We start from the raw sequence: 9,644 nt of genomic DNA on the forward strand, positions 1-9,644 counted from the left end.
CTGTCTCAAATATTTAATTCCCTTCAGTGAGAAGGAACTCCAGATAAACATGAGGCTAAAGAGTATAACTTTTATCTCTTGAGATCTACTCACTATTAGAAAGACAGGTAATAACAACAGGCCTTGTAAGAAAATTGTTTAGTGCTTCCTCTTTTTCCTTATTAGGCAACAATCCATTTTTCCCCTCTGTATTTTCTTTTGTCTTCTAGCCAAGTCTTTTATTCTTTCCCATGGTTCAAGCAGGATCCCCTGCTGCCTTCAGTTTAACTAGTCCATTAAATGGAGCTGTATCAAAGTGTTCTTGTAAATCCAGTTTAACCAGGGCATGTGTATTTCCCACTTTCCAGCTTGCCTCCAAATGTCTCTAAATTAGTCACACAAATGTAATGACTAGGAGAACAGCTAAGAAGCTTTTTCTTTCTAAAAGATTATTTTTTCTTAATCAGAATGATTTAGGCACAGTTTCATCAAGACATTTAAACAGATACTAATATTTCAGTACGTGCTAATATGCTTTGCTGAGTAGGAACTGAGTTTAGCTTGTGCTTCTTTTCCAATAAAATGGAGAATTTCTAACATGGGCTTATTTGTTTTGCTTATTTTGGGGGCCTACAGCATAAGAACCAAATAATTTAATGATCCCACAAGCAGAAAAGCTTTCCTGCTCTTTCTTTTTTGAGGTATATCACCTCTGATAGTTGAATTTGGAAATGGCAAAATAAACAAACTACACTCTACATTCTTTAAATGAACCATTCCTCCCTGGAAAAAGCTGCTTAGTCAAGGGCACACTAATAACAGAAGGCAGAAGAGACAAGAAGGAACAAAGACATACTCATTTAGAACAAAATAATGACGCTGAGAAATGAATACTCAAGGCCTGATAGTATGTGACAAGACATTTGTAATTCTCTATGTGCTAGTGATAACAGCATCAGTAATAGACAAGATTAAGGTGTTTTGTTTTTTTTTTTTAATTTAGCATATAAAATTTCCTGATATTTATGTAGAAAGCATGATGGGAATATTTATATTACTAAAATAACAAAGCTTATATCTAAAATAGAACAAAAGTAAATGAAAAATCCAATTGATCGGTAAATTAATGTTTGGCTGTACAGAATGTAATTCAAATATTAAGTTATTAGATAGGTTTGATTGAAATAAATTACACACCTGTTGGAGGTTTTATTCCTAGTCCTTTCAGCAGCACTCACATACAACGGGACAGACTGTGGCTATAGTATTATCTCTACCTTAGTACTCCAAATTTACCTCTCTCCAAAATAGAGAAAGTGCTGCAGCCAGCAGCTACTGGGCTAGGCAAGCATGAGTTTTCCTCTTGGCACTTCATTTCCCACTAAGCACTGACCATGGGAAGCACAGATGTAGGTCCTACCTCCTGTTTTTTCACTCCCACTTGCAGACTGGCTTTCCTAGCCTTCCTTAATTAGGATGGACTGAAAGGGCAGAAGGGATGGGGAATGTTTACACCGTGTTTTTGAGCTGGCTTCCAAGTCACTCACAGCTTGGAAGTAAAAGAAAGGCTGCAGGGTGGGGTTTCACAATGCACTGGCTTCATTCACACAGATCTGCTGTGATCCCTGAGTTCTTTCCCACAACATCTGCTGCTCACCGCTCACGGTCCTTGACTCATAAGCCCACCTCTGACCTCCACCTCATGCCAAATATCCCACATTTTGTAATTGTAACCAAGGCTACAATACTACAGATTGCCTGCCCATAGCAATTTGTCTCAGTTTATTCCACCAACTTGGGAAGAGCAGAAGATAATGTGAGAAGAGATGTAACTGCTCCCAGAACTCCACCCCTCATTACACTAATTTTTCCAAAACCCATTAGTCAGATCCTCACTCTGAGGAAAGCAAAGGCCATTCCTGGTTATTTCCCATGAAGCAGCGTCTGCCACACTACACTACCAAGCTACTTTGCAAATACACATCAAGCAGGGAGCAGTGTTGTGAGCCTTACTGTTTCAGAGGGAATTTTTTCTCTGAGCACTCAGAAAAAATGTATTCTGTTCCAAAGTAGCTGCATGCCAAGTTTCAAACTGAAGTTATTTTGGGGTTATCCAAGCGAACAAGAAAAGAAAATACACATCCCCTAAATGCTTTGACTACAGAAATTTATGTTCAGGGTCTAAATATCTCAGGAGATGCCTAAAAGACTTTTGTGAATCATGAAAAAAGTCACTTAAAAGCATATGGGTCAAATAAAATATGAAAAATATCAAACTACAGGAAAAATTATTTATGTGAGGAAATGTGACTTTCAAACTTCAAAATCCGAGTTACTTAGCCATCGCTTTAAAAAAAAAGAAGAATAAAAGTGGATTAAGTTAAAAAATAACTACTTCAGTATGGTTTTTTTTCCCCATATCAGTTTGTTTAAAAATAATTCAAAAGAACTCTTCTCATGTAAGAAGAAAAACTTCTAAGCATGCTCCACGGAATGCATTCTGTACTACTCCAGGTATTTTAATTTGCATTTTCCAAAGGTTACCCCGGTAGCTTTTTTGCACAGATATATAACAAATTGTATAGTCCAGATCCTGCAGTACCAGAGACAGCTGAATGAATGCTGCAACACAGCCCTGGGCACGCACCCATCGCTCAGCAGCAACCACACATCAGTGTGTGCTCAGCACCATCAGGGCTGAAAACAGGACACGAGGAGGGTGCAGTGCAGTGCTACCTCAGTTATAGCAATTCACTTTATACACTTTGATACACTGGCTGAACACAGTTCCATGAACAGCAAAAAATATGCAGCCGTGCTTTCCATTCTGGTACAGGAATTTGGGAACAGGTTTCAAGATAGACAAAAAAAAATCACCAGTTTATTTGCAACTCCATTCTCATTTGACACACATACATTACCTGCGAATTTTCAAATGGAATGTGTAGAGCTGCAATCAAAAATCTGACCCCATCTCTTTGCGAGACTTTAATAAGCCAAAGATAAGGTCACATATCCTATTACTTTTATGGTTTTCTTGCTCTCTTTTTCATATGCTCTAACAAAAAAAAACCAGTAAAAATTAAAACATGTTTTGTTACTTGTATACATTAACTATATTATATATTTTATGAGGGCTTCTCCAAACGTAATGTTTCCTATTTTATGACACTGGCCCACAATGCCAGATGGATGTTGATGGTATGGTAGTAGAGGTTGAACCTTTCCACCAATATCCCATTACATGTTGCTGTGTGACAGATGACAGCAGAGGGGCAAAATGACACAATGGCATCTGACATGGAAGTGATATGATGAACCAGATGAAGCAAGGAGTGTCACTGAATTCCTTCAAGCAGGAAAAACATATTTCAGTGGCACTCAGCACCTTAGCACTTGGAATCTTGCTGTGTCTGACTTCTTCACTGCACAAGTACAAAAGTAAAGGGAGAAGCAGAAAGTGGTGACTGCATGGCCCTACAGAATAAACAACGATAAACACTGTTATCTATCAAAAAAGACTGAAAGACTGATTGACCCTCCCCCTTTCTACTTTGGAGAAAGATAAGTGTGGAGAACAGCTTACCAAAAGAATGGATTTATAAAATGAATTATTAAATGGATTTTACTGTATCAGCATACAAGCTGAAGATATGCAACACACTGGCAGTCTTTGCGGAACATAATCTCACAGTTCATAAGGAAAAGTGTAGTTTGCCTGCCCATACTTCACATCAACCTTATTGACTCTATAAGCGCACAAGGTCAAATTTTAGTATCAGTTATTTTAATGACTTGGCAATTTGTACTCTTAAATCTACATGAGGAGAAATATTGACCCAAAACCAATGCTCCTCTCTGCCTGCCCTTTCTGACTCATCCAAAAATACCCTATATGAAATTATCATGACTACAAACCTTGTGCTCCAAGAAGGGAAGCAGGTATGGCAAGATGAAGGCTATAAAAAGAGATTAAAAACTGTGGCATGGGCAGGGTGCGAGATGCTTGCATGAAACTTATGCTGTTGGGAGTCTTTCTCAATGCTCTCAAGTTTCTTATTTGGAAAGCAGAGCAGGAATAAAAAAGAGGCTTTTGTGAAAATGCAGATGTCAATTTTCTCATTGATTTTCCATGACAGGGATGGACATCAGCCCATTACTTTAGAAAACAAAATGTCATTTTGGCTCTTCCCACCCCACAAAAATAGGCAGTGTGTCGGGAAAAGACTTGAGGAAAATCAAGTGATAGCGGGTGACACAAAAGGATGCAGTGGAAGAGGCCACAGAATCAAAAATGTTAAATAAAAAATGGAGGAACAGATAAAAGAAAACCCTCCTGCTGCAGTTGCAGAGTTTAGAGGAAAGAGATGCCTACCGAAAGCCAAGGATTTCACCTTAGTCTCTGCAGGTGGTTAAAGTCGAGGATTTTTCTGCACACTACATCTAGGCAGTGCCCTCTTGCAAGCATCAGCACTAAGGGAGTGGCTTTAAAATGAAGAAGCAGCAAAAAAAATGACCATTTTTTCTGTGTTGCGGTGACTGCAGAATGCAGAAGGCTGAGTCCTATGGCACGGTGTGCCTTTCATACCCTGGGCAACCTGCTCTGGCAGCTGGGGATATGCTCTGGTTCATGGTCCCACCATGCTCCATGCATCCAGAAATCCAGACTTCAGAGAGCAGGATCCTGCTTTTCTGGGTTGCTAGAAAGCTCTTACCTAGCTCTCCTGCTGCAGCTGCTCCCTCCCCACTTGAACTGCACACACCCTTATACTCTGCCTGGCTCAGCACTTCTCCAGACACAAGACAGCCATAGGAGCTGTATTTTCTTTTTCCATTCCAAGCTCCTGCTTTGGGGCAGCAGCTTTCTGCATTATTTATGATGTCTCAGTGTGAAGGCCAGTAATAATGGAGGCTTGGATTCCAATAAAGCTTTTTTTTTTTTTTTTTCCCCCCAAACCAAAACATGCTCAATACCCAGAATGACAGCATTTGATACTACAGACAATTAATCTTTATGATATCTGGTATGTATAAACACCTTACTTCTTTCTCTGCAGTCTTTGTCCTATATAGCAATGCAAAGTAGTACAAGAAATCAGCTAAATGTTTCATACATTCCTTATAGTGGGTGGGGTTGCACATTTGTAAAGCCTCAATGAGCAGCCATTGAATTACGCGTGATTACGAATATTTCACACTCTTTTTTTTACTCCTGTAGCTTCATTGACCCCACTGTGGTCAAGGTTTTCTCAGAACCAATGTGCTCAGCTGACTGAAAAGCTTTCAGGTAGCGCATTTGTTACATTTGCTTTTCTGTCCTTCATCAAACACACATCATTATTTGCACGCGTTTCTAACCTGTTCTGAACAAAGAACTGCTGGCTTTGAAATATAATCACCCTTTTACTTTTGGCGAGCAACAGTAGGACAATGGGCAATGGAGAAACTGAACACAGGAAGTTCCATACTAATGCAAGGAATGGCTGTTTCACTGTCAGAACCACAGAGCCCTGGAAGAGGCAGCCGGGAGAGGCTGTGCAGTCTCCTTGTCTAGACATACTCAAGACCCACCTGGGTGACCTGATGTGGGGAACCTGCTTAGCAGAGGGTGGGAGTACATGATCTCCAGAGGTCCCTTCCAATCCCTATGGTTCTGTGAATCTGTGATTTTACAAGCCAGAAACCAAGGCAAAAATACTGACATAATGTGTAATTGGGCTGTTCACCTGCAGTTTCTTCTTATTATTTTTTTTCTTTTCTTTAATAATATTTCTTACTACGTATTGTTTGCATTTCAGCCCAAGCCCAGTTCTGGTACAGCTGTAAGATCTCAACCTATTCTTCAGATCAGCCTCCCTGCTGCACACACAGTTGTGTCTGGACAGCTGACTGTGGTTGGGGAAAAAAGAACCAGAAGCAGAACTTTCTTAAGCTGCTTTGGGGAACCCTGGCCTGGGACCTTCTAAAATTAAACAAGTCTCTACTGACCATCTACAGCATAATGTTTTTTTTGCCCAAAGCTCTCTAAGGCTATGTCTACAACACAAGAAAAAAAATGGCCTGGAAGGGAGCTTAAGCACCAAGCTGCTAATTGCTCATTATGCTTAATTGTAAGCATATGTCCTGGAAAATCTTTGGCTTATGTCAACCAGCGCTGTCCCAGACAGTATATGCATCAGAAGGCGTGTGCTGGAGCCCATTCCAGAGGTACTATGAACCAAAGGCCACCAAAAATCAGCCTGCCTCCTTTCCATCTCCCTTGCCCAGCTTTCTCTCCTTTTGCCACACTCACACTCCCCAGGGCATGTCAGATGTCAGCCCTGTCCCAGAAGCAACCAACTGCTTTTCCTGAATCTTCTCCATTTGAAACTGATACCCAAACATGAACATTAGGAGGAATATCCCCCACAGGTACCAATCAGCTCACTATTTGTAGTTCATGGAAGCCAAGCCCCGTGTTTGCCAGAGATGCCTGTAGCTTTACAGTAAATGAGGTGGGGTGTTTGTGTGTATGGTGTTTTGTAAAGACCTCTCCATTTAATTACGTTGAAGCAGGAAGTACAGTTCATTTAAGTTATGTCTCTCTGGAGCTGTTTCATGGGAAGAAACCTTCCTTCTTTTTCTCTGTTTAGGCTGAAAGTTTATGAAGCCAATGTAAACAGCCAAAATGAGCCTAAGTGCCAGGGCTTAATTTAGGAGATTTGAGAAGAACAGGGCTTGCCTTAATGAAATTAAACAATTAGTTTGTAGAGATACTGGATAAATGTGTTTCTTTTCTTAAATATTTACCGTTTGAGCTTATTGAGGATTACATCAAAAAATGTTGGACAGTATCATGTTGGCATTTAAGTTAATTTTTATTAACTTCAAAGAGATGATGACTGTCCTATTCAGTAAAGTGGAGATATCATGTTTTCCATGCTTCACAATTCAGCAACATTTCTATGCAACAAAATACTTTTGAAGCGTTATGATCTGTTTTTCATGAACAGTGCTTTTATTCTAACTGCCTCTTTTGCTTACTGCAGATGCCCTTTGCTTCCTCTGAGTGGGAAAACCGTGTTGCTAATACTAAAACCACTGGTTGTAATTACATGTGAAAGACTGAGTGGGCAAAAAGAAGGAACACTCTGCCAAAGATAATGTATTATCTTCTCCTGATCAACTCCGAAAGGAATATATTTGCTTTCTAACAAACAAAGAACACAACATGGCTTATGCAGATGACCTCTGCTAAATGAAAGCATAGGAAAAAATTACGTAATCTTAAGGGATTTCAAAGTAAGCAATACAGCTAGAGACTCCTGAAGCCAAAATACCCTCAAGTATGCCTAAAAAATTCTGTTTGGTGTTTCCTAGCCTGAAAGAATAGAGGAGGAATCTTAAAGAAAAACTCACTGAAGGCTTAAAATATCGATCAGTTAAGTATAATGGAGTTGGTGTTCCAGCAGCACTTACACAAAATGTACTAGCACTGTGGATGCTGGAATTCAAGCAAGCACTGCTGCATGCACCACTGACCCTTGCTACCTTGACTGCTGTGTCTCCCCACTCAGCATGTGAAGGCTAAGCACTGAAGCAACTGGATGACCCAGGTAACTACCAGGTAACATAATCCCATGCAAAATAATGAAATTCAGGGAGGATTGAAACAACTGTTACAACAGTGCATATCTTGTTAAACTAATTCTGTGTGTGTCTTCTTATAAGATGAAAAAATAAAAAGATATCCACTAAATGTGATCCAAGCAGGCATTTGATATCTAGGAGAAAATAGTTTGCTTACTGAAGGAGAAGCTGTTAATGGAACAGGTTCTCCTTGAAGGCAAAGCTATTTACTAATTACACATAAAATCTCAAGCATACCAGAAAACTGTGTCCTTGGTCTCTGCTTTAGGCATGCTTTCTGCCAGGATTTTGCTGGAAAGGTTCTCCGTACACTTCTTTCAAGCTGTGATCGTATCCAGAGGTCTCACCTCTGTCTGATGGAGTATAACTTCATCAAGACAAGAAGAAAATACTGATGAAGTAAGTAGTGAATCCTTCAGCCAATGTGTGTCTTGCAAATTTGTGTATTTTGCTTGGTGATCTGACAGTGTTTGAGAGTTTCTATTTGAAACAGCTATATCCTACAGTTTAAAGGACAGGTACACTCTTTGCTGGGTAAGGAGCTGGCTAGAGGGCCAGAGAGTGGTGGTGCATGGAGTTAAATCCAGCTAGTGACTGGTCACCAGTGGTGCTCCCCAGGGGTTAGTACTGGGGCCTGTCCTCTTCAACATCTTTATTGATGATCTGGATGAGGGCATTGTGTGCACCCTCAGTAAGTCTGCAGATGACACCAAATTGGCTGGAAGTGTCCATCTGCCTGGGGGTTGCAAGGCCCTACAGAGGGATCTGGACAGGCTGGATCACTGGGCTGAAGCCAATGAGGTTCAACAAGAGCAAGTGCCGAGTACTGCACTTTGGCCACAACAACCCCAGGCAATGCTACAGGCTTGGGGCAGAGTGGATAAAAGTAGAGGAAACAGAACTGGGGGCATTGGTCGATGCACAGCTTAACATGAGTCAGCAGTGTGCCCCGGTGGACAAGAAGGCCAATGATATCCTGGCTTGTATCAGAAATAGTGTCGCCAGCAGAGCAGGGAAGTAATTCTCCCCCTGCACTCAGTCCTGATGAGGCCACACCTCGAGTACTGTGTTCAGTTTTGGGCCCCTCACTGCAAGAAAGACATCGAGGCCCCGGAGCCTGTTCGGAGAAGGGCAACAAAGCTGGTGAGGGGTCTGGAGCACAAGTCTTATGAGGAGTGGCTGAGAGACTGGGATTGTTCTGTCTGGAGAAGAGGAAGCTCAGGGGAGACCGTACTGCTCTCTATAACTACTTGAAGGGAGGAATAGTGAGCTGGGGGTTGGCCTCTTCACTCTTGTAATTAGTGAGAGGACAAGAGGGAATGGCTTCAAGGTGCACCAGGGGAAATACAGACTGGATGCTAGGAAATACTTCTTCTCTGAAAAAGTGGTCAGGCACTGGAATGGCCTGTTCAGGGGGGTGGTGGAGTCACCAACCCTGGAGGTATTTAAAGAATGTTGTGTTGAGGGACATGGTTTAGAGAGAACAGTTGGTGATAGGTGGACAGTTGGACTGGATGATCTTGTAGGTCTTTTCCAACCTTGCTGATTCTATGATTCTATGAAAGTGATTTAGACTGACCTATTACTACAAGATTTACTACTAACAATCAGCAAAGTGTGTGTCTCTATCATTCCTTCTGGAAATTCACTTTTGCAATTTGTGTTCTACACATACAAGATCTTCATTGCATCATTAATAGAACAGCAGCATCTCTGAAAATTCTAAATTGATTCCTCAACAAACATGCTGGGATATTTTATCCCTCAGGGGTGAGGGAGCAACCCGGTCTCTTGAGGCTGGACTACAGCTCCAAGAATGCCCTGTGCCCACTGCCATGTTGTGTGGTGGCAGCAAGGCTGGGAGTCCTCTCCAGTACCATGGAACAAACAGCACTGGTTGTGTTGTAAAGACAAAACTGTGCCCACAGAGCTGCCCGTAATTTGTCTTCTGAGCTGCAGAACACGAGGCAGCTGAAATGCTTCCTCACAAAACCCTTAGCCCCTATGATCTGTTGGGGTGCCCTTTGTCAGGGTGT

This window comes from Cyrtonyx montezumae, unplaced genomic scaffold, assembly GCF_038088225.1.
Source record: "Cyrtonyx montezumae isolate F1298 unplaced genomic scaffold, pur_monq_1.0 scaffold_3, whole genome shotgun sequence".
Taxonomy (NCBI): Eukaryota; Metazoa; Chordata; class Aves; order Galliformes; family Odontophoridae; genus Cyrtonyx; species Cyrtonyx montezumae.